The following is a 26,509-nucleotide window of genomic DNA, read 5'->3' as shown; positions in this document are numbered from 1 at the left end:
AATAAATATTTCTGTCTGATAAACAGTTCTAAAAATTTCGAAACTTCTATATTTATTCGTGGCGTTCGGATTTAGTTGACTGGGCCATGATTAAGTAAATCGTTTCTCGTTTCTTAGACGATTGTTTGTTTATTCGGCCTGCCCATCGGATTCATTTTTCTGTCGAAACCTATGTTTTATTTCTTAATTTTATTCCTGGAACTATAGACGTTCCCTGCATCTGTTCGTCTTTCGTCCCTCTGCATCGGGATTAAACGTAGGTGAGAGATACAGTGGCGTAATCGCTTACGAATACAGAAGAAGAATGAGAAAAAGTGGGTGAACGAGGATATGAAATAAGCAGTGAAAGAAAGAAAGAGAGAGAGAGAGAGAGAGGAATCTAGCGGATTCCAAGGTGAGTTCTCGCTATCGGTTCTCGTATGTGCAACGCAAGAACAATTTCTACAACTCGAACGATTGCCTTCGAATTAATAATAGCTCAATTTCTTTCAAATCATCTTCTTAGATGACCATTTTCCGTTGACTAAAAACTGCATCGTTAGACAGACAACAATTAACATGCAAAGCGCCGTTATTAGAAATATCAGGTACCTAGAAAAGCTTTAACAGTTTGAAAGAAACTATCAAAGAAACTTATTTTTGTTTTAAAATGAATTTATTTATCGAAATATGAATCTTCACATTTTACAACGTTTTTCCAATGGTTAAATAATAGCTTGTACCTTTCAATAGCAAATATGTATTCTTTGTTTAAGCAATCAATTCTAGTCCCTGTTATGATCAATTACTAAAATGAAAATTAAATTAGAGTACCGACTTCAGTTTTTCTAAAACACAAACTAAAAGTGAAGATTTTGAAATATCTAAGGAAAGGTTGTTTTCGCCAACTTTTACATTTTATATCTCACAGTATTTATCTTTTCTCTAATGTACACGGTGTTTGGCCACCCCTGGGAAAAATTTTAATGGGGGATTCTACAGGCCAAAATAAGACGAAAATCAAGAATACCAATTTGTTGATGAAGGCTTTGTTAAAAAGTTATTAACGTTTAAAGTTCCGACCGTACTGAATTTTTTTCTCGAAAATGCGCAAGATATCGGGGGTATGTCTACTCACCAAAAATGATTGTAATTGACGCCTGTAACCGAAAATAATTTTTTTAGTATGATTTGAAATTTTTTTTTTTCGTCGAAAAATTTAGGCACCTATCCCCTGTCGATTTTTCTTAAAAATTAGTTTTTCATTTTTAGTAATTTTGTTTGACGCCCTACAGAAAAGTTGTCTAATACTTTTTTGTAGGTGCCCATGAGCCCTACTTCAGAAAAAAGTTTCATTGAAATATATTCACTATTGTAGGAGTTATGGCTGTTTGAAAATTGGACCATTTTTATGGCGTTTTTCTCATCTTGCGGGGTCAAGGGCCAACTTTTCGAATATTTTTGCGATTTGTACATATTCTCCGTCAAAATACGCGTAGTTTGCTTTTTGAAACATTAAAATCGTCTAATCCGTTCAGAAGTTATGACGTTTTAAAGATTTGCATGAAAATTCGAGCAGACATTTCTGGCCAGAAATTATATTTTTGGTAAGGAATTTTTTTCTCGAAACTGAGCAGGATTTCGGGGGTATGTCTGTTGACCAAAAATGCTTGCAATTGACCCCTGCAACTAAAAATAATTTTTTCAAGACGATTTGAAATTTTTGAATTTAATTGTTAATAACTTTTTAACGAAGCCTCCATCAACAAATTGGTATTCTTGATTTTCGTCTTATTTTGGTCTCTAGAATCCTCTTAAAATTTGTCCCAGGGGTGGCCAAAAACCCTGCATAGGCGACTTTAAGATGTTTATATATTTATACTTGTTAAATGTTGCAGAAAAACAACTATACACTATTGATTTACATCGATCATGTTTCACAGTGGAAAATTGGTACTGGAAATTCGAATTCCATTCGGTCGAAACAATTGAAACTTATATTCATCGCTAAAACCTATTTTTGTCCAGTCAGATGCGGTCCAGCGTAAATGGTCTTGAGTAAACTGGAGTCGGACCTCCCTGTTTTTTTTTTTTCATGTACTAATGGTTTCTTAACACCATGTAGTCCATAAAGATTAAATGATGCTTAATGACGACAAATGGTACACTCGCGTTCAGCTTATCACCTTGTACCATTTCCGTATGAATATCAACAGCAGTTTTTCTTGGATTTGCAACCGGTAAACGAAGAATAATCTTCCTGCCTCGTTTAATTGTTTCTTTATTCGACTATTTTTTAACAAATTTTCTAAATATCCCCACTGAAGAAATTCTTTCTTATTGAATAAATAGTGTGTTTTGATTCCCTATTTGTTAAACCAAATGATATTTTCCTTTAAAATTATCAGTAAACTCTTACTTCGTACCATGCTAGAATAGATTAAAAATAGGATGTTTCGAATATTTTTGTCCAGGTATATTTACCTGTTATGAGTACTTAATATTTACAAAACTTTGAAGCACATTTAACGGTTTTATACAGGGTGTTAAGCCACTCTTGGGAAAAATTTTAACGGGATATTCTAGAGGGCAAAATAAGACAAAAATCAAGGATACTAATTTGTTGATTGAGGCTTTGTTAAAAAGTTATATAAACACTTCCGGCCACACATTAGATTTTCGGTAAGGAATTTTTTTTCCAATGATTGTAATTAACCGCAGAACCTAGAAAAAATTTTTTTAGAACGATTCGAAATTTTTTTTTTCGCCGAAAAATTATAATAGGCTTCCTTGTCGATTTTTCTTAAAAATATGTTTTTCATTTTTAATAAATTTGATTTGCGCTGTACAGAAATGTTGTCTAATACTTTTTTGTAGGTGCCCATGAGCCCTACTTCAGAAAAAAGTTTCATTGAAATATATTCACTATTGTAGGAGTTATGGCTGTTTGAAAATTGGACCATTTTTATGAGGTTTTTTTCATTTTGTGGGGTAAAGGAACAACTTTTCGAATATTCTTTGAATTTCTGCATATTCTTCACCAAAATACGCGTTGATTGCCGCTTGAAACATTAAAATCCTCCAATCAGTCCAGGAGTTATGACATTTTAAAGATTCGCATGGAATTTCAGGGAAGCATTTCTTGCCTCACATTAGATTTTCGGTAAGAAATTTTTTTCTCGAAAATGGGTAGGATTTCCGGGGTATGTGTAATTACCAAAAATGATTGTATTTGACCCCACAACCTAGAAATATTTTTTTTAGAACGATTTGAAATTTTTTTTTCGCCAAGAAATTTCAGCACATATTCAAATTTTCTTCTCGAAAGTGGGTAGGATTTCGGGGGTATGTGTATCCACCAAAAAGGATTGTAATTGATCTCCGCAATCAAACATAATTTTTTCAGAATGATTTGAAATTTTTTAATTTAATTTTCTAATAACTTTTTAACGAAGCCTCAATTAACAAATTGATATTCTTGATTTTCGTCTTATTTTGGCCTCTAGAATCTCCCATTAAAATTTTTCCCAGGAGTGGCCGAACAATTTATTTTCGTTAAATGTTACCAATCGAAAATGACGCGACTGCTTTTGTTCCAACCGACAGAAAAATCGAATAAAATACATTTCCATTGTTTCATCGATTCATTGTTAAATCACGACCGATTTAAATAGAGCAAGAAAATGGCTCACCCGTTCGTGTGTGCATTCGCAAAAGAAATTGGATAATCGACGAACGCGGCAATTCATAATTAGTACTTCCATATAACATTGTTTCGAAATCCCTCTTTTTCCGACTCCTCTCCCCCTCTCCTTTTCTCTAATCCCGTCTTTCTCGTAGTTTCTTCGTTCTCTCTCTCTTGGCCTTTCTTTCTGCGGTCTCCCGCGATTTCTAATTGGGCAACGCAATTTCCTTCCTTCGGCTCGCAGGAGGAATTCCTCGATTGCGCCAACACCATCGTGGATTACTCAACGTCTCTCTTCCTATCTTTCTTTCCTTTTCTCTACCTCTCCTATTCCCTCGCATGACCCTGATTATGATTCGGAAAAGGGTATCTTCTATCGACGAAGCGGATGTTCGAAGAGCACGGTGCCCCGTTCCCGCTACAAATTATAATTCACGAACGTACGAAGAACTTTGGAAGCAAAATACACGTATCATTTCGTACGAATTTTTCCCGGTAATACGAACGTGATTTTGCAGATAAGGGATCGTCGATCCTGATATACTCGTCGTCCCATGCGACGACGGATTCCGGAAAATTGAATTAAATGTCTTCGTTCCTCGAACAGTCTTTCCTTTGAAACGGTTCGCGCAGGCAGCATCGGAGATTGCTGTTCGTTTTATTGTTCGGGAGAAGGTGAAAAAAGTCAACAAAATTTTTAACCGTGCGCAAAGAACGCGAAGAAGCGATCGATCGTGACTTACGAAAAAAAAAATTTTAATACAGGCTCTTACCAAATTAAAATCTCGCTCGGAATTTGTAACACGGATGTAGGTTTTCGGTGACTGTAACGAAACGGACACAAATGCGTGCTTATCTTTTTAGGAAGTGTTGTTTCGTTGGACGAGGCGTATTATCATATACGAAATATATTGGTACGGTTATCTCAATTATCTCTATTATTATCGTTTGTTTCACGGACAGCCGCGTACTTGTCGATTCTAAAATATCACGAAAAAAGAACTAACGCCTAAGCATTTTTCGAATATACCCGCAAAATTTACAGGAGAGCAGGCGAAAATGTAAAAGCTATTCTATGTAGCGACTCACTCGATTTTTATAGACGATAAAATTCTTACGCGGTCTTCCGCGACAGTTTTATCTGTTCCAAACTTATCAGTGCTCTAAATCCACGGAAGTACCGTCTCTTATCAACCCGAGGGGAATATCAGCAAAATTATAAAAAGATAAGTGAATCCTTTCTTGTAATTAAATTTCACCTTCTTCGATTAGTCGATAACGTAAATGTAACTGGGCAACAAATTGCCAAGAAAACCGAGTTTTATACGTTATAATATTTTTCGAGCAAAAAATTGCGTCGCCTTTGGTGGTTAATTTTATATTACGAAAACATTTTAATATCTATAATATCGAATATCTAAAAATTCGATATTTTGTTTTTTGGCTTAAATAATAGTTTAAAGCCTTAAAATCATTATGCGAAAGGTCCCAGTGTCGGAACAATGTTTTTGCTGAAAATTTAGAGCCTCAAACAATGACGTATATCTGCTTATATCTGCGTATATCAAACTTTAAATGCATTTTCCTCGGAACTATGTTCTACAAAACGGTGTGCAGAATTACTCCTGTTTTAATTAATCAATTGCTTTGAAAATTTGCAGTTATCTTTACTATTATATTTATTAAGCATTGACGATCCGTTTTTTTTTAAATTGTCTAATAATTCTGCAAGATATTAATAATAAAAACTCGATTTTTGATAAAATTCGATTTCAGGTTTCAAATATCTGCCATATTGTTCATTTTTATGCAAATTGAAATGTCTCATCGTCAATACTAAGGACTTTTATCATAGTTAATGGAATATTTCGACAACCATTTTACCATAATCTTGCACACCAGTTAGGCATCAAAAAATTAAGTGGCTCGGGAACATGGCGCTGTGTAGGCTTAATTATAAATATTTTTTAAACATTGCCAAGGGTTTTTTTCAATATTTGTTATACCTAAATACAGTGCAAAGTCTCAGGATAATTGACTGCTTACTTTTTCTTCATTGTAGCTTAAAAAATTGCCTTGTTTTCCATACCGCTAGAGTTACCTAACCCCTTAATGGAGTATTGCTGTCTAGGCTGTCATTTCTTCGGCCTTTTTTGTGATTTTTTTTTAACGACAGGTAGGTTGTTTTGTAGTGACATTTTGCAGATATATTTATTCGTCTTATATGTACGTATAGTATTTTTTTCATCAAAAAATATTAAAAATTGCGAGAGTTATAGCTTCTTGTATAAAAAAAACGCATTTAAACTGGCTTACATGATATTTCAAGATCTAGCAAACCGATTGACTTCAAATTTGGAGAGAATATTCAGCAGACGCGCCTTTATAGCTGAAACTAGAGATTTAAAGAAATATTCAGTTTTACTTTTTTTTTTGATACGCTAAAGACAAAAGAACGATTAACAAATAGAAATTCGAAACTTGAAGCGTCGCCATTTCTTTATTTATCAGGATTTTGATTTCCCCCTAGTTCCTGCTATAACTACAACCTTCCTTATGAAGATACTTTAACTCCCTCTGTTTCAAATTATCTGGAATCCTGGAAGCCATTGGAGCACCTTTTCCAAAAGAGCCATAAAATAAGAATCTATAATTCCCACGATTTTTAATATTTTTCCATGAAAAAAATATTGTACATGCTTATAAGATGAATAAATATATCTACAGTCTCAGTACAAAACAGCCTATCTATCATTAAAAAAAAAATCACAAAAAGGGCCGTGAAATTGACAGTCTAGACAGCAATACCTCCTTAAGCGAAGAAACTAAAAGAATTCTCAAAATGTCAGGAACAGAAAATTTTAAAAAATGCCGAGTGTATCAAAATTTGAAACGTTTTCTCAAAACGAGTTGCTTGTACTAAGCAAAATAATAACGATACAACTGATGTTAAAGTTTCGAGAATCCGGAAGATTGCAGATAATACCAAGTGTATTGTTTTTTTCTTTTTTTATATTTTACACGCAAATATCGAACGAACGATTATTTTCGATTTTCCTCCTCATTGTTCGCGGTTTACACCACTTTCATAATCAACGTCAGAAATGATCTTTCGTCGATGAATTTGCTGGTCGAAGAAGCGAGGGGAGCGGTTCAGCGATAATTCTCGCAATGGCCGCAATCGATTGAATCCGATTTGGTTGTGGACACGCGACTAGAATATCTCTGCCTCGTGATCCGAGTGTCCTGCATAATTGAGTGCATTCCTTGGTTACGCGGATTCCGTTCTGCGTCGACACGGATTCCGGGCTTCCGCCGATAATGTTGCAAACGATACGCATCTATCGCGTAGATAAGTCGGGAAAGTCGTTCTCACCACGAAGAACATCGTCTCGTTCGTGTCATTGAGAAATAACAAAATGTACGACGTCGCGAATAATTAGAAAATGGACGAACCGTCTAAAAAACAAGTTATTTTCCTCGAATATTCTCGTTTTTGACAGCGGGTTTATCTGCGTACCAGGAAACACGTCGGTCGTATCGTACGATCAATCAATCGTTCGATCGTATGTACAGCGGTGACCAAATTATCGAGTCAAAAATTATACAGGGTGTTCGGCCAAACCTGGGGAAAATTTTAATGTGGGATTCTAGAGGCCAAAATAGGACGAAAATCAAGAATACCAGTTTGTTGATGGGGGCTCCGTTAAAAAGTTATTAACAATTAAATTCAAAAATTTCAAATTGTTTTGGAAAAATTATTTTCGGTTGCGGAGGTCAATTACAATCATTTTAGGTGAATAGACATACCCCTGAAATTTTACCCATTTTCTAGAAAAAAATTCGAGGTGTGAAATTTTTCGACGGAAAAAAAAAATTTCAAATCGTTTTGGAAAAATTATTTTCAGTTGCGGGGGTCAATTACAATCATTTTTGGTCATTACATATACCCCCGAAATCCTACGTACTTTCGAGAAAAAAATTCCTGACCGAAAATATAATTTCAGGCCAAAAATGCTTCCCGTAAATTTCATACGAATCTTTAAAACACCATAACTTCTGAACGGATTGGACGATTTTCATGTTCAAAAAGCCAAACGTCGCGTATTTTAGTGTAGAATATGTAAAAATTCCAAAAATATTCGAAAAGTTGTTCCTTTATCCCGCAAAATGAGAAAAACCCCCTAAAAATGGCACAATTTTCAAACAGCCATAACTCCTACGATAATGAATATATTTCAATGAAACTTTTTTCTGAAGTAGAGCCCATGGGTACCTACAAAAAAGTATTAGACAATTTTTCTGTACAGCGTCAAACAAAATTATTAAAAATCGAAAACGATTTTTAAGAAAAATCGACAGAGGGTGTCTAAATTTTTCGACGAAAAAGAAAAATTTCAAATCATTTTAAAAAAATTATTTTTAGTTGCAGGGGTCAATTACAATCATTTTTGGTGAATAGACATACCCTCGAAATCTTGCGCATTTTTGAGAAAAAAATTCAGTACTGGCGGAACTTTAAACGTTAATAACTTTTTAACAAAGCCTCCATCAACAAATTGGTATTCTTGATTTTCGTTTTACTTTGGCCTCTAGAATCTCCCATTAAAATTTTTCCCATTACGAGTATTCGATAATACGCTGCTGGTTAAAATTATAAGTTCCGTTCGTTTTTGGTGCGTTTACGGCTCGAGCTATTGTTCGTTTCTTTTGCAGAATTGCGTAACGATACCTAAAAGATACAGTAGGGGAAAAAGACTTTCGTAACATTCGCATAAACGATGAATTATTAGCCTTTTTTTTTTAAAGAGGAATGTTTGCATCTTGGGTAAAAGTATTTCGATTTTATTCTCGTTGAAACTTCAAACAAGCAACGATTTCGAAACAATCGGTATAATTTAATTGAGCACTGTGTAAGAAAATTTATCAGTCAATTATCTGCTGAAATTTATCGGCCTGATAATTGTTTCCGATTATCGAACGTATCTTCGAACGATGCGAAATTATCGAATTTTTAGAGACTTCCTTTAGAAAACTTCCTTTATTCGAGTCCATACGATTAAATTCAGATTTTATTATATTTTATTTCCCATTTTACTTTTTAGTCTTCCATTTTATTAGTATTTTATGTTCCTATAAAAAGACTTGTTTTGCACTACCTTTCAAAAAATTAACTTTTATTTTGCTAAAAAAGTACGATGTCAATTTTGGTAGGGACACCGATGTCCAAATCACCGTGCAACGTTCTTGAAGCAATTCAAAATCTCCGAGTTTCGAGTTTCGAGTGTTTTGCAAGACCCAGATTCGAACGGGCGCCGCGTCACGATAGTCGACCAAAGTCGATAAATTGAAAGACCGTCCGGTCGCGGAATACATCGACCTTTGAATTCGATAGAATTTCCGTGTCCGTACGCCTGCGTAGGATTTTGTGTAAGTAATACGTAGCTTGGACTGGTACGCCAACAATATGGGCGATCAAGTTGAGACAAAGAATCGCAATAAGAGGGTGGTAGTGGGCAAAGTGGAGACTAGAATCGAGTATTAATAGACTCGGGTGGCTGGAAGCCGGAACTGAAGAGCATACCTCCTCCTAGTTGAGTCGCTCGTTCGACTTGCTCGAGCCGAGAGAGACGGACAGAGAAAAGGAAAGAAAAGGGAGAGCAATAGAAAGAGAGAAAGAGAGAGGTCGGCTTATTTATAAACGCAAGATAAAGCGTGGCAGTGCCGTGAGAGGAAGCCGTTCGAGCGTGGCTCCCACGCCTCTAGATACGCGTTACGTATGCATCTTGACTTTTCAAATCCTACATCGCACATTCATCTAACTGGACAACCATAGAATCATCGTTACCCATCGATGCTCCACGACTCATGGTTGTCTCTTCCCCATTTTTGACCAACGAAAACTCCTGACGTTCGAACTCTTCAACGTAAATCGCGAAATTATAATTCACCGTGTATCCAACACCTTTATTATTTGATATCTCAAGTATTCACCAGAATACTATCCATGTCATTGTCTTAGTCAACATATTTATTAAAAATTCCCCAATGGAATCGATTGTATCCAACACCTTTATTATTTAATATCTCAAGTATTCACCAGAATACTATCCATGTCATTGTCTTAGTCAACATATTTATTAAAAATTCCCCAATGGAATCGATTGTATCCAACACCTTTATTATTTAATATCTCAAGTATTTACCAGAATACTATCCATGTCATTGTCTTAGTCAGTATATTTATTAAAATTTCCCCAATGGAATCGATTGCAAATTTAGTGGTGTAATAACAACAAAAAATTGTTATTAATACCCCACTCATCAAAGGAATCATTGTTACCCATCGATGCTCCACGACTCATGGTTGTCTCTTCCCCATTTTTGGCCAACGAAAACTCCTGTCGTTCGAACTCTTCAACGTAAATCGCGAAATTATAATTCACCGTGTATCCAACACCTTTATTATTTGATATCTCAAGTATTCACCAGAATACTGTCCATGTCATTGTCTTAGTCGACATATTTATTAAAAATTCCCCAATGGAATTGATTGCAAATTTAGTGGGGTAATAATAACAATTTTTTGTTATTTATACTCATCAAAGGAATCATTATTATCCATCGATGCTCCACGACTCATGGTAGTCTCTTCCCTATTTTTGTCGTTCGAACTCTTCAACGTAAATTGCGAAATTATAATTCACCATGTACCCAACACCTTTACTATTTAATATCTCAAGTATTCACCAGAATACTATCCATGTCATTGTCTTAGTCAACATATTTATTAAAAAATCCCCAATGGAGTAGATTGCAAATTTAGTGGGGTAATAGTAACAAAAAATTGTGTGTTTAAGACTTGGGAACAAAATAAATACAAAATTTTGAACTTTTTTATTTTTGAGACTCCTTTGATATTATCTCAAAGTTGTGTGTATACCCTAAATAAATGATTTGCACCACTATCAAAATGGACGTGGAACTACTGCAGATAAATATGAATGTGACATCTTCGTGTGATTGAAAAAGCTATAATATTGAAATATAATATAGATTTTTTTTAGTTTCTTGTCTCCATTTTCATAATCTTAGGACACATGCACACATAGTTATGTTATCCATTGAATTTATATATTACATATTATATTCATCAATTTTCTTTTATCATCAGTTTCTGTGACATCTTCGTGTGATTAAAAAAATTATAATATTGAAATATAATATAGATTTTTTTTAGTTTCTTGTCTCCATTTTCATAATCTTAGGACACATGCACACATAGTTATGTTATCCATTGAATTTATATATTACATATTATATTCATCAATTTTCTTTCATCATCAGTTGCTGTATCAATGGTTTGTATCATTCTCCTATTTTATTCATATCCGCTTAATTGGACATGAAACATGAATCTTGTTTAGCTAGTCGCCTGTAGAATTGTGACGCCATCTTCTTAATCATCACTAATTTCAGGCAATAATTTTTAATTCTCGTTTTAGATCTCGATGCACGATACTTCGGAGAATATATCATCGATCACCATACCAATATTTGGAAATAATGTTTGATCGTTTCAACAACGTAGTTTGGGTGATTCCAATGATTAAGGAATTCCAATAAAACAACATCTTCGACATCCCTGTTGCTCTCGTTGGTACGAAATGTTTGGTTAAGAATTAGAAATTTATGATCGAAACAACTTCGAAGTTTATTTCGTTCAACATCGTTAAATCCACTTTAAATCTCAGAAAAATCTAACCTCGAGAAAAAAATGTGATGCTCGAGTTTAGTGGGATAACCTAGATTTTCCGTACTCAAGGTCATTCGAAGGTCATGTTGTCGTACATCATTGTGTTTGTCTTGACCTCAGGCATTGCATCACGATGATAAAAATACGCAGTCGCGTTTAAAGAAACACCGACGCTTTCAAAACCTCGAGAATTGTTATCTTGAGGGAAAAAATTGTTTAACATCGTGATACGATAGACGAAATCTCTATTGTTTCGCGTAAGTTTTCATACAAAAAAATGGTAAATATATTTATTAAATAAAAGCAAAGCAAACTTCAAGTTAAAATGTTGATGGAACCATGGAAATTTCCATCGAACTAAACAATTCATCCCTTACGTATTTTTTCGTATTACTATAAGTAACCGAGACATTACTCTATAACTACCAGACAGCTTATTATAGAGGAACGTATTAAAACATTGCCTTTATCGCTCTTCAGTCTTATTTTAATCAATCATGAAGTTGTTCGATGCATCGTGGCTGCATTTTCTTCATAGTTTCTGTCGATTTAAATTTTCGTACTGGATAACCAGCTTGAACACTCTGTTGTCGCTGATATTGGTATTTTCGAATCAATTTTGACCACTTTTCGTGATTTTTTATAGATTTCCATGGAAACGTTTCTAATTTTTCATTCGTCGTCTCGGTGTTGTTAGACATTTTCGTCCAGAAATTTGCCGATACGAGGAACGAGGAGCGAGATTTCAGAGCAGAATAGAGGAAGAAAGTCGGGCATGGGATTTCCTCGGAATCAGAGGAAGAGGTCGAGCTTACGGATACCCAAGTGAAAATAGAATCGACCTCGCATAGACGCGTCTCTAGACGCGAGGATAGACTGTAGGAATTTGAGTTCCTTCGTAACGCGTTCTTGCAAGAATCGATATAAATACTGCGGAATACCAAATTAAGATCTGTCGTATGCACGAAACGTTCGAACGTTTGCGAATTTATAGAGGATGTAGTTAGTCAGAAACTGTTAGAAACATTTACCACTCGTTTGGTTAAAATAGTTGTACGCTGAAAAATTTGTATTTCAATATATTTAAACCGCCATTAATTTTTGCTGTTTGTCAGTGATGCAAATAATTAATTGTAGTTCTCAAAGTTTGATAGATTTTCCTGATCGCTTTACCGTGGTATTATTTCTTGATTACTCTATTTAAAATAGTCGAGTCTAGACTACATTGGAATCTAAATTAAATGTTAAGTTAGAATATTGATTCTAGTTCCTCTGATATGGGGATTAAGGTGGACATTTTGTAATGCACCGAGGAAAGGGCATTTTAGCTAACTTTTACGTTTTGTGAAAGTAAAAATGAGGGGTTATAACGAATAATGGATGAAATTTTCTTTAGCGATTCGTTGGGAATAAATTATAAATTAATGCGGATTTTTGGTTGAAACTGTGGATTACCAACTGTTTTTGGCTCAAATTGGATGATATAAACGTGGAAAATAAGTGGTTCCTAACATGATGGATCTATGCGTCGCACAGCAAAAGAGATAATCGCTTTATCGAAAGAGAAATTCAACTGATACCTAATTTCAAGAAGACATTTTGGAAGGTAAAGTTTACGTTAATAAATCACAAATGATCGATTAGCTGAAAAACAATATTATAGCCACCATTAATAAAACAGACCATCAGTTATGTAATAATGTAATGAAAAATTGAATAAAACATTTGAACGATATTATCTTCTAAAGTTAATACAACTGAAATGAATTTTATATCAAAGCAAAGAAACCCGAAATATATCAGTTTGTGTTTCATGTAATTTTAAAGATGCAACACTCAATTTTGATAACTTTATAATATATGAAAATACACAAATCTCAACCGACCTAATATCGTGCCTAATATCAAGAATCCCTTACTTTGGAAAATATGATACGGTCGGAGGACATTTTTAAATAAAGTTAGAAACCCGTCGAACAAATCAAGTAATCGTGGTTCGTAAAGACCGAGGTTAATACATATTTAGATTTCCGAGAGAGAAATCTCGGAAAGGTTGGGAACCGAAGAGGTATGGAGGAAAAGGAGAACCAGCGGAACTGAGGTCCGTGGAGCTTCCTTTCCTTCGGACATGCCTCGCTGCTCCTTCGTCCTATCCCACAGATTACGAACGACTCCTCTCTCTTTCTGACTTCCCTTTGCTCTCTGTTACCTCCGTTGTCTCTGTTCCGACTGCGACGATACAGTAACCACGACAATGCCGATCGCTATTACGACTGCCTCGGCCTCGAAAGTAGGAACTACGTTCGACGCACCTACTTCCTGGACGACGATCACCAATGCGCTTTTCTTCAAGAGAAACAACGACAAAGGCTTCTGCCAGCCAGTTTTCAAAAAATTCTTCCCTAGAAAAAGAGTAAACGACGAACATTCTACTAATTGTATATGTCACGTTGAAATCAATTAAATGGATAAACGTTTTAATAACAGATTAATTTTTGTCATCTACTCGCTGCCCACCGTTCAATTAGTAAATTTATTACATGCAGTGCATGCTTCTTTATTATAAATGAAATCTATTGAAATTTCAAACCCACAAAAAAAGAGTAAAGGGTACGACGCACAAACTTATCAATTGTATTTGTCACGTTGAAATGAATGAACTAGATAGTTTAAGAAGCTTCACTTTTACAAACTTTCTACTAATTGTATTTGTCACGTTGAAATCAATTAAATGGATAAACGTCTTAATAAAAGATTAGGTTTTGTCATCTACTCGCTACGAAATATATCAGTTCAATTAGTAAATTTATTACATGCAGTGCATGCTTCTTTATTATAAATGAAATCTATTGAAGTTTCAAACCCACAAAAAAAGAGTAAAGGGTACGATGCACAAACCTATCAATTGTATTTGTCAAGTTGAAATTAATGAAATAGTTTTAGAAGCGTCCATACTCAACGAAAAAGTAATTTTTGTTATTTGCTCGTTAATACCGTTCAATTAGTTTTATTAGAGTTTCGACCGCGATGAAAGCCAGTTAATAGATTTTCGACTCGAAATTTATTAACGTCAATACATTATAAATATCCAAACGTTTACATGGTTTCATCGTTAAGCAAACATATAAACATCAATTTTATTAATACTCATAGCTCATCGTCGCAAATATTTAGATTATCTATACAGAAAAATTTTAATGGAAGATTCTAGAGGCCCAAATAAGACGAAAAGCAAGAATACCAATTTGTTGATGGAGGTTTCGTTAAATAATTATTAACGTTTAAAGTTCCGCACATACTGAATTTTTTTCTTGAAAATGCGTAGAATTTGGGGGGTATATCTATTCACCAAAAATGATTCTAATTGGCCCCCGAAATCGAAAATAATTTTTCTAAAACGATTTGAAATTTCTTTTTTTCAATGAAAAATTTGTCCACCTTCCAGAATTTTTTTCTCGAAAGTGCGTAGGAATTCGGGGGTATGTGTATTCACCAAAAATGGTTGTATTTGACCCCAAAACCTAGAAATAATTTTTTTAAAACGATTCGAAATTTTTTAGTTTCGTCGAAAAATTTAGGCACTATCGATTTTTCTTAAAAAGTGGTTTTTAATTTTTAATAAATTTGTTTGCCGCTCTACAGAAAAGTTGACTAATACTTTTTTTTCGTACCCATGAGCTCTACTTCAGAAAAAAGTTTCATTGAAATATATTCACTATTGTAGGAGTTATGGCTGTTTGAAAATTGGACCATTTTTATGGGGTTTTTCTCATTTTGCAGGGTCAAGGACCAACTTTTCGAATATTTTTGCGATTTGTACATATTCTCCACCAAAATACGCGTAGTTTGCTTTTTTAAACATTAAAATCGTCCAATCCGTTCAGGAGTTATGACATTTTAAAGATTCGCGTGAAATTTCAGAGAAAAGCATTTCTGAGCCTCACATTTGATTTTCGGTAAGAAATTTTTTTCTCGAAAATGCTTAGGATTTCGGTGTTATGTGTGATTACCAAAAATGATTATAATCGATCCTTGCAACTGAAAATAATTTTTTTAGAACGATTTGAAAAATTTTTTTTTCGCCGAGAAATTTCAGCATATACCCGAATTTTTTTCTCGAAAGTGGATAGAATTTCGGGGGTATGTGTATTCACCAAAAATGATTGTAATTGATCTCTGCAGCCAAATATAATTTTTTCAGAATGATTTGAAATTTTTTAATTTAATTTTCTAATAACTTTTTACGAAATCTCGGTCAAGAAATTGATATTTTTGATTTTTGTCTTATTTTGGCCTCTAGAATCTCCCATTAAAATTTCTCCCAGGAGTGGTCAAACGCCCTGTATATATTTGTCTATCCTCGTGAACTTTCATTACGAACTATTTTTGAATTATGGGTTTATGGGAATAGAAATATCCGGTTAACTTGTTTGAATTTCACTCGATGAACTATTAATCGCTTTTGGCTACGATGCGTCGATCGATTTTATGTGGACAGCTTGATACTGCTTTCTATGCTAACATTGTAGACCAAAGCGAGTCACGCGAGTATGCTAAAAGTATTTTTACAAGAAGTTGCAAATGTAGAGATTCCCTGGCGAGGATACGAGATAAAACTTGAACTTGAACAAACACGATAAATTAAATGGACGATAATGATCTAACCGTGCGATCTTATTATATAAAATTAACACATCGGAATCGACTGTTTTGCTTCTCGAAACGATTTCGAGTACCCTGACCAAACAGGCTATCGTTGTATCAGGAAAAGATATAACTGTTGGAAAAGCTGTATAATCTGAATCGTACGAAATTCCACTATTTTCTACATTTTTCGCAAATATAGTTATCCACGTTTGTGATTGAAAATGTTTTCTCTTTTTTTTAAATTCATCCGTCGATGAAGCTTCGCTTCGAACCTCTGGAATGAAGATTTTCGTTAACTATGACTTCCTCTCCTAAAGTTCTTCTGTTCCTGGTAATTAGATAAAAGCAGGAAACCGCTACGGGTTGCATAATATCGATGTTGCGCAATCGATACCTTCACCTTACGTGCGCCTTACGTCGTCTCGCTAAGTGAAAATCACCAGCAGAGTACGTGCATGTGACGGAAGGAGGGATACAGAAGTCGGCGAAGAAAAAGAAAAAGATACGTTTCCAGACAACCAACTTGCTCTTTTTTTTTAAGTTGAAAAATAAGCGGTCGAAACCTGCACGGAGAAACGTTAGTTACCAACAGGATGTCGAAAACGGGGAAAATGATTTCGAGCGAACCTTTGTTCGACCAAGCATTTTTCGAAGCTGATTCTATAATATCGCAGAAAGATATTCTCGCGGTAAATAATTGGAAAACATTTAAGGTCCAAAGGTGAACAGGGGAACAACAGGGTACACTATGTGGTATGTTCGGGCGAGCGTGATAGGTGATGAGTAAACTGCTTCGTACGAGTTAAGGATTTCACCAGCGATGAAATCTATCTCGATTTAGCCGAACGATATAATAAATAGTGAGCAACTATTGGGCCAAACGATGGGTTTTGCAGGGGAATGTCGAGCTTTAGCATTTCACAGAAATGGAAAATTTAGTTTTCAATATTATGTCATAGCTTTGTATTTTGTTCTTCATTTTATTGTTATTCAGGATATTTCAGATTTAAATGACTGGACTTGAAAACAAATAAATTTTTACCTTTTAAAGTTACAGACTCAGAAATGAACAACTTATTAATATTATTATTACATCTGTTCAAAATGCAATCTTTCGATGTTACTCGTTTCTAAGTTTTGTAACTTCAGTAGACGATATCTCCCAAACGGAGGAAAAATTTATTTGTTTCATACCTACGTTTGTACTTCAAGTTTGGTCATTTAAATCTGAAATACTCTACACTTACCATTTTAGGTAATGTATAGCACACTTAAACTGTAAATGAAAAAAACTATTTTTATCAGTATCTTTTTTCTGTCTCACATCTTAATTTCTTATAACTGTAAAATTCTGAAAAAAGTTGACCGCGCGTACAGAGGCGTAAAAGAAAAATGTTAAACTTGAAGTTCATTAAAATTGACATTTCCCTATTTTCAGTGAACCTTTTAAAGAATACCATCAATCCGATAACCCAGACGCGTCCACCGATAGAGAATCGCCATTTTCGGTCAAATTGAACACGAAACAACTATGTCGTGGCCGAAACGATGGGAGAAAGTCTGCTTCCGGTTGAAGGAGCCTTAAGGCGTATACATACGCCGCCACTGCGTCGTTTACGTACCGACGTAATTATATAATAACTTACGCTACAAGCAGTAATACAGGAATTATAACAATCCGTCTCATGCTATTCACCCAATTTGCTTCCGCGTCTACTCTAATCTCTATTGCTCTCTTATCGGGTCATTCCACGCCTACTCGGACACCAAATGGAGCACGGTTTCCAATATTGCTCAAATTTAAACGTAACACGTCGTTGAAACAAACTATTACAAGCTATCTTCTCAGAAACCAATGATGACATCGACTTCATTTTTCTTTCTATCTTTAATTAATTGGTCCAAGTACGTTAATCTTTTCATGTAGAAATAAATTCTTCCGGATCTACTGTCGAGAAAAAACAAGGGTTCCCTAGACTTTTTGAAACAGAATAATATTTATTCGAACCATTTATTTTATTACTGTGCATCGTTAGCGAGTTATTAGGACAAGTAAGACAGTGACTCCTATTAATGAACCTGTTCGCATTAGTGTGACTTTATAATGCGAGAAGTGGTAGAATAGAATTTGTGAATATAAGGAAATAGAATATTTTACTTAAGAAAGTTAAAATATAGCTATTATTTTTTCGTTAGATAGTTAAAACAAAACATTGAGCAAACAGCGAAATAATAACGACTACGAACGTTTTTATAATTTAACATCGTGTTGTTATAATCGTATACAATTAAATAACCCAAATAGTTAATGTTCACAGGTCAAGTATAAAACGTATTTACTTTGACTTCTGAATAATTTTGAGATCTGTAGTATAAATGATGTTCGATAAATGTTGAATGTTTCTCTTCGTGTTACACTAAGTGATTCTCACTTTGGTCTACGATTCGAGTGAAACGATAACACCCTCGTTAGAATTTGTGACACAGTCCCCACCGTACGAACTGTAGCGAGGGACTACTGTAATGGGAATTACCCCTCTACGATTCCGCGTCTGACGCATGCGCTATCAGGTGTCTAAGATTTCCCAGCGTTCGCCACGCCACGCTGTGTTGCGTCGCCGAACGATACTTCTTGAAGATCGTTCGTAAACTGAAACTTTTTTCCTATAAGAATTACTGTAAAATGAATGAATCATTTGCAATATTATTTTATGCACAAATTCTTAACAGAAAACCAAGGGAAACCATTAAATCTATCGCAAAAATGACAAGCACAACATTAAGGGAGCCTGGCCGCTCCCAAATTAAAGTGTTTAGACTCCGAATTTTTTAATTGTTAGTTTTCATTTACCACTTCGTCTAATGTCGTTGAATTTCAGTTGCAAATGGATCAAATGTTACTGCAGGCTTGTTTAACTCGGCCTGTGGCAAGCAAGAGTTCTGGGGGCTTTACGTGCTGAGCTAAGAGAAAGGCCCAGAGCATTTCCCCCCATCCTGTGACCACCAGGCATCGCGGAGTATGGGTCTTGAAAGGCGAGACTGATGATGTTCAGGTATCTGAGATCACGTACATTTAAAGTTCGACACGAAAAACTTTTGAATATTTTACTGTTGGCTGGTGTTCCAGCTATTTTGGATTCTTCTAATCGAACAAGACATAATCTTATATTTCTTCTTTAGAGTCTTATCAATTTGATTTATCATTAATTATTTACGTTATTAGTAGATAACGATGTATAAGATATGTTACGTATGCTCGTCTCGACACTCTTGGTGCACTTTAGGCTGGTTCTACCATCTGGCTGCTCCACTCTAGGAGCCATGACTCAAAATTATCAGCCCTCTCAACGTTTTCCATATCATCGAAGATGTGTACTCGGATGACTCACCTTCACTCCAAGTACAATCGCACACGAGGACCTTTTCTCGTAAGTCTTTCTCGTTCTGGTTGAGACTATAAATTAACAACACAGCCAAATCCTTGACACATCGGTACAGGATCCCGGGCGCCCCATGTGGAGGTGAGGCGAGTGGATTTTACCAAACCGAGATTGCCAACTTTGCTGAAATTCTCCGCGCCAGGTAGCAGCCCAGGTATAGGAGAACATCAGCCACATCGGGAATTTCGACCTGACCCAAGTCAGAAAATCCCGCTCCAACCACGTGGCCCCATGTATTACAACAAACAATAAATTTTCTTGTTGGGGAAAACAACTAACTTGATCTTCTATGAATTCTTACAACTAGATAGTGAAAGTGTATTTAACGAACAACCAAATAAAAAGAAAGAAATTTCCCACTATTTCGCAACAGTTGCACGAGTAACTGTACGAATGTTTCGATAAAGTCTGATGGAATAAGAAATCCATGCGTTATTGGACGATAGAGGATCCTCGTTGGCTTCGTGAAATAGATCATCGACGCCGTTGGAGTTGAAACGTTTGGCGTGGTATTATTGGTCGCTGGTTCATTGGACCTTACTTCGTTAACAGGTCCAACATACTCCACTTTTCTGTTTGAAACGCTCCCAGGTCTATTAGAAAATGTGCCGTCTCTAATACGTTTAACAATGTGGTATCAGCATGACGGCTGTCCATGCGCATTATGCCCAGTAGTCACGGCGAGTATTAAACAGATTGTTTCCTAACCGTTGGATCGGACGCGGTAGCAGCATAGCATGTCCGACTCGCTCGCCAGATTTAACGCCACTTGATTATTTCCTTTAGGGAGCATTAAAAAACGAAGTTTATCGCGAGCCAGTGTCAATAGTGGAAGGTATGTGGGAACGTATTATCAGTGTACGTGTCGCAATAACTCTAGAAACGCTTGACAAAGGATAATAAGATTGTGCAATTGCATTAATTGCAACGGATATTACTTCGAACAACGCTTAAAACAAAATTTATTTTACAAGTATCTTGGAAGCCGTTTATTTTATATTCTATTTAATACCCTTTTCTTCTTTATCTACGGTAAAAAGTTGAAATATAAAAGAATTGATTACAGTGATGCACGATCTTTTAACGCTATGCAACTTTTATTAAAAACTTTTTCTCGTAAAAAGCTCGCTTCGTAGGGGATGAAGGAAATAACTTGATCATTTTGAAAAAGTTATTTGTAATATCATCTATTGAGTAACTTAATAAGTTATTTATATATATCATCTGTTATTTACTTGTTGTCAAGCAAGAATCAGACTTGCGACCGGATCAACCGAGCGCTTTGGAAACGATCGGGGCGAAGTCGTAAAGATCAGTAGGCAGACAAGACTCGCGTTAGAATAATAGCGTTATTAGAACCAGAAACCATGCGACTTCAAAAGCATTCGTGTTATTCGCCTTTCACCGGTACCGTGACTTAATGCTCTTCAGGGCCGATCTCTTCGAGATCCCGCGAGAGTTTCTTGTTCAATCGTTTCTTTCGTTTCGTAGCTTCCTACTCGTTCAAATTATCCAGAAATTTTCTATCCTCAAGGCCAACGTAAACGTATTTGTATGCAATTTATACTTATCGCGTAGAAAATAATGCAATTACGATAGTCGATGGCAACCATTTTTTGTTTGCTTCGCGAGTGACGTAATATTACGTGTTTAAAGGTCGATCGCGATGGATTTTAACGTAATTTTCTGGGGTGTGTTATTACTAATTTGCGTTCCACGATTTATAGATGGATGGAAAATTCTTTAAAAAAACAGACTTCCATTACGGTGGCGTTTGATTCCGATAGCGAGAAGAACCTGTAAAGAAAGCACGGAGGAAGGAGAAGGAAGAGAAGCTTGGTAGGGGTTAGGTGGCTGGGAGGCATTTCATTTCCTCGGCGACTTCCGGCAAACGCGACGCTTCCGCCATATCGGGGCCGCCGCTGCCGCCACCGACGCCGACGTCCCTTCGTCTTCCTGCACTCCCCGCTTCCGGCTCCGGTTCCGGTTCCAGTCTCTCCACCTTCCTTTCTCACCCTTTTTCTTCGACTCATCCACTTCGTTCTCTTTTCCTCTCAACGCCTCCCTCCGCCAACTCCACGCAGCTCTTCCGCTTTCTCTCCGGCGCTCCCTTTTCGCTTCCGTTCGTTTCAACCCCGTCGGCTTCCGGCAACCAGCATTCTCCAGCCCCCGACTCTCCCGTTAGTTCCAGAAAGTTCCCGAGAGATTATTCCTATTTCAGTCTCTGGAATTCTACCAGCCTTGAGGCGTCGCTAGACTTTCCTTTGGATCGGGTGGTTCGGAAAGTTCATTGCGTTTCTCGCGGGTTGCGTTATTACGACTCTCTAGGATCCTCGTTCGTCGATAATCGATCGATCGTTAATATAACGTAAACGATTCTAGGCATCGTTTAAAAAAAATTTCGCGTGTACAACAATGAAAAGAAAATTGTACTTTTCACGTTTTATTATTATGGAAGGATTCTTGCATTTCGATAAGGGTTATTTTTTAGCTGTAGAATCTACCTGACTGAATCTTTACCTGAATTATGAACCAACCTGTATATTACAACAGTAGCGAAGGTAAACAATTCTAGGGTATCGTTTAAATAAAATTTCGTGCGTACAACAGTGAAAAGAAAATTGTACTTTTTACGTTTTATTATTATGGAAGGATTCTTGCATTTCGATAAGGGTTATTTTTTAGCTGGAGAATCTACCCGACTGAATCTGTACCGTGAATTATGAAACAACCAGTATATTATAACAGTAGCGAAGGTAAACAATTCTAGGCATCGTTTAAAAAAAATTTCGTGCGTACAACAGTGAAAAGAAAATTGTACTTTTCACGTTTTATTATTATAGAAGGATTCTCACATTTCGATAAGGGTTATTTTTTAGCTATAGAATCTACCTTACTGAATCTCTACCTGAATTATGGAACAACCTGTATATTACAACAGTAGCGAAGGTAAACAGTTCTAGGCATTGTTTAAAAGGAATATTAACATTTCGTGCGTACAACAGTGAAAAGAAAATTGTACTTTTCACGTTCTATTATTATAGAAGGATTCTTGCATTTCGATAAGGGTTATTTTTTAGCTGTAGAATCTACCTGACTGAATCTGTACTGTGAATTATGAAACAACCTGTATATAACAACAGTAGAGAAGAAATGAATAACATAATTAAAACCTGAACGGAAGAATCCCGACCTCCCACGAGTTGGTCTGTCGGTTGACAAAATTTCGAAATATTCGTCTAGGAACCCCGCGTAGTTTCGAAGCTGAAAAAGCAAGAAACAGCGAAAGAAAAGTACGGGCGCATGGGTGAACGATCTATCGTTTTCCTAGCCTGATTCTCGGTGAGGACTCACGTGTGTCGCAATGCCCGTGCAGTCGATCCCTTCGGGAAGACCTCCCGGAGATTTCGGAGGTTTCGTCGGGTGCCCGGCAGAAGCGGCTGGATCGGTGGTCTTCGTGGAAAGGGGGCAGATCGATGGAAAAACGAGGGGAGACTAAATAGTCGAAACGGTCACAGATGGTGTCTCGCGTGGTTTACAGCGCGGCGCAGGACCTTCCATATGGGAATGATACTATTTAACTCACCCTGGAGGCCTGGCAGGGTGTCGGGTGACCTATACACCCTCCTTCCGAAGCTCAGGTTCGCCGTTTACTAGCAGGTTCTTCCTCCGTGCTTCATGTTTCTTTCCACGTTTTCAACTTGATTTTATTTAGACACAAGACGATCCGATGGAAAACCAGCTTTCTTTTTTCTTCTCGTAGACTTTTCATGGAACTGTAACAGAGAGACGAATTCGTTCCAATAACATTGGTCAACAGATTGTAAACAAAGCAGAATCGATGAATTTCACAAGTGTTTCACAAACGGGGATTACTTTGAAGGGGGTAATATAAATATTGACGAATAAATAAATACTTCCTGAAAAGAATGAAAATTCTTATACCTCGTACTTATGTATATTAAAATAGGAAGTAACTGGGAAAAAACATTATTTGGATCTGGTTTGAAAAATATAAGACATGATTTATTTAATTCTAATGCAGAAAATTAAAATGAAACATATCTACCGTTACGTATTCTTTACGAGCTACCTTCCTATTTATTTTTGTATACTAAAATAGGGAATGACAGGAAAAAACATTATTTGGCTCTGTGTTTAAAAATATACGACATGATTTACTTAATTCAAGCGCAGAACATTAAAAAAAATTTTAATGGGGGATTCTAGAGGCCAAAATAAGACGAAAATCAAGAATACCAATTTGGTGATTGAGGCTTCCTTAAAAAGTTATTAACGTTTATAAAATCACAATCACGCGTACGCAGCTGTTCGCAGATCGCCGTTCTACAAACGGAACTTTAAACGATAATAACTTTTTAACGAAGCCTCAATCAACAAATTGGTATTCTTGATTTTCGTCTTATTTTGGCCTCTAAAATCTCCCATTAAAATTTTTTCCAGGAATGGCCGAACACTCTGTATATCTATCATTATGTATTTAGACTATCTTCCTATTTATTTATGTATACTGAGAAATAACAAAATGAAATTACTTGGCCCTGATTTAAAAAGTATAAGGCACCATTTATTTAATTCCAGTGCCATGGATTAAAGTATGCGTACGTTAAAATGGAAGATATTTATTTGTTGTGGGCCTTATTGGAAGAAAGGCATGTATAAACAAGATGTCGTACAATTTAGACGGGCGTTTCACTCGTAAAAAGTCATAAAACGGTGCACAAAGAAGCGCAAGCCTTTTTCGGTCAGAAAGACGTTCCCATATGTGTAAAGGGAACAAAAACCCATTAAGACCGACGTCTCACTTGCGTCGATTTTTATGGGTCCGCGTGTCTTGAATTGGCCAACACTTTGACACGCGCGTATGCGAATGTTTTACGTACATTTTAAAAACATCAAAAGGGAGCGTAGGGTAAAACGCGGATGCTTTTGCTTTATTTGTAACGTCAGAAGCGACAGAACGAACATCCTGAGATATTTAAATTGCAAGGTGGATACTTATTATCAAAATGTAATTCAATTTGTAAATAAATTCTGAAGATATCCAAGAATTGCTGCTAGAAGAAGAGATCGTCCAAACTAATACTGACGAGAACCCTGAGGCTCGAAATTTTACCCTAAAAGACGTATTCGAAAGCATAAACTTGGCCAAACAATTGAAACTCTACTTTCTAAATGCAAATCCTTCCACCGGAAGAAGTATGAAGTTTAAAAGAGAACTTCAAAGCAACGCATGGTTTCGTACAAAGGAACTTAAACGAATCTTTCAGGAAAAAGCAGGGACAAATGAAGAGTCTGTTTGATACTTACAGTCGAGATCAAAAGGAAAGTTCAGAAGACGACAAATCATCTACAACGAATCTAATTTAAAGAGGTGACTATTGTTTGAAAATGTTTATTCTAGTGTACTTTGAAAAGTATAATAATAAAATAAAAAATAGCAGAATATTTGAGGGTTAGTTTCCCCACCCCTTAAAGTGAATTCCCGCGGCAAACGAAAATTTAAAAAATTTCTGATTTGAGGGACCGTTCCTTGTAAGGCCTTTGTGATTGTCAACTTTATCGGGAATTATCGAATTTTGAGAGATATTCTTAAGAGCGTGGCCAACAGAAATACGAATTTTGATCATTTCGAAATGAGAGAGGCCCCTTGGACGAAGCGTAAGAATACGCGAAATGTTGATAACAGAAATGAACGCGCACCAGCAAAGAGAACAAAATGGTTCTTTTCGCGATAGATAAAGCGCAGAGAATTTCGGTGAAAAAAAGGCGTAAGTTCGTGGATGGCATGTGATAGGTGACACGTGGAACACAGCAGCGAATGGATGGTAAAAAAGCATTAGGGAGAAAAGGCAAAAAGGATTGAGGGTGGCGCGAGGGGTTGAATTATAAAGATGAAAGCCGTTGTCAATAGGGAGGTCTACCGGCACCCTTCTCTTTATCCTCTCTTCCTGTTTCTTCCCCCTTCTTTCCCTTTCTTTTTCTATCTCTCTTTTTTTTTTTATACGTCTCCATTTGGTTCGGGCGTTCTTTCAACAGACACGCTACTGATACACCGCATCTCTGAAAATCGTTACCGCGTTCGCGATCAACGGAGCTCGAACGCTAAAATCATTATTTTTTTGTTTTTTTGGAGAGAAGTTTATATTTATCGAAAACGATCAAATACATTCCACGTAACGTATCGTTAAAGGCGACGCGACGATTCGAAAATAACGGAATCGTGACGAAAACGAATGGTCGAAAGCGAAAAAACGAACGAGAAAAGCCGAGTCTGGCCGCAGACTAGGCCGGAATTGATTTGACCTTGCAAAACGGAACGCGCACCCCCAAGCATGATTCCCAGCTGCGCTCGAATGACTAATATACCAAACGCTCGTCGGGGTGCGACCAGATTTTCAAGGGTGGAAACGAGCTGCATCGAATCGGAGATCGAACATAACATGCGTTTTGCACCCTTCCGCGTTCTACCCGACTCGTTTCAACAAACAATATGAAATTTTCCACATCTCTCTCCGACGATCTTTCATACTAACGATTCAGCGACAGTTTGATTGTTGCTCGAAAAAATGTATTTTTAATTCCAACAATTAATTTGTGCGATCACTAGACTGCGGATCTTTATGCAAATTCATATTTTTATTAATAAAATTAACATTATGGGAGCTTTATAGAGGATCGTTTCAATTCCTAAATACATATAATAATTCGTATCTTTAAGTATTTCTTATATATTTCCATATTAAATACATTACGTAGTTTTTTGAAAATTAACATTTCCCATAAAAACATAGATATCCGCGAGATCGCCTAAATATCTTTATTTATGATTGGTTTACATTAAATGAAACGAGATTTTAATACCATGGAATTAAGACAAGTTAAAATAAAATTTAAATATACAAGGTGTTTGGCCACCCCTGGGAAAAATTGTAATGAGAGATTCTAGAGGCCAAAATAAGATGAAAATCAAGAATATTG

At 36.1% G+C, this 26,509-nt stretch overlaps 1 protein-coding gene across 1 annotated transcript in view; it reads right to left on the bottom strand.

Annotated features, from left to right (window-relative positions):
• Nucleotides 1-26,509, bottom strand: part of Aop (ETS variant transcription factor anterior open) — a 115,884-nt gene that overhangs the window by 48,151 nt on the left and 41,224 nt on the right. Inside the window, exon 3 of the mRNA XM_076773362.1 lies at nt 23,094-23,283. The gene's annotated coding sequence lies outside the window, so the exon portion shown is untranslated. The remainder of the gene's footprint in view (nt 1-23,093; nt 23,284-26,509) is intronic.

This window comes from Colletes latitarsis, chromosome 9, assembly GCF_051014445.1.
Source record: "Colletes latitarsis isolate SP2378_abdomen chromosome 9, iyColLati1, whole genome shotgun sequence".
NCBI classification, from domain to species: Eukaryota; Metazoa; Arthropoda; class Insecta; order Hymenoptera; family Colletidae; genus Colletes; species Colletes latitarsis.
Note: the sequence above shows the minus strand (reverse complement) of the source record. Positions and strands in the feature narration are given on the sequence as shown.